The sequence below is a fragment of the Eimeria mitis genome, genomic scaffold (assembly GCF_000499745.2).
Source record: "Eimeria mitis Houghton genomic scaffold, Emh_scaff909, whole genome shotgun sequence".
Lineage (NCBI taxonomy): Eukaryota > Apicomplexa > Conoidasida > Eucoccidiorida > Eimeriidae > Eimeria > Eimeria mitis.
In genome coordinates, this window is record NW_013576689.1 from 12,221 (window position 1) to 12,660 (window position 440).

The window sequence follows — 440 nt, forward strand, 5'->3', positions numbered from 1 at the left end:
CTGCTGCTGCTGCTGCTGCTGCTGAAACTGTAACAGCAGCAGCAGCAACTGCAGCAGCAACTGCAGCAGCAACTGGAGCAGCAACTGCACCAGCAACTGCAGCAGCAGCACTAACTGCATCAGCAGCAGCAACTGCAACAGCAGCAGCAGCTGCAGCTGCAGCAGCTGCAGCAGCAGCAGCAGCAGCAGCAGCAGCAGCAGCAGCAGCAGCAGCAGCAGCAGCAGCTACAGCTGAATGCTGCTGACAGCTGCTGCTGGCCATCGCGTACGCAGCAGCGCCTCAACAGCTTCTGCTTGGGGGCCCCCGGGGGCCCCCCTTGTTTTTGTTGCTATAAGAAATACAGAAACAGAGGGTCCTGCAGCAGCAGCAGCAGCAGCAGCAGCAGCAGCAGCAGCAAACAATATATGTTTTTGTTTTATTATTTTTATTGTTGTTGTTT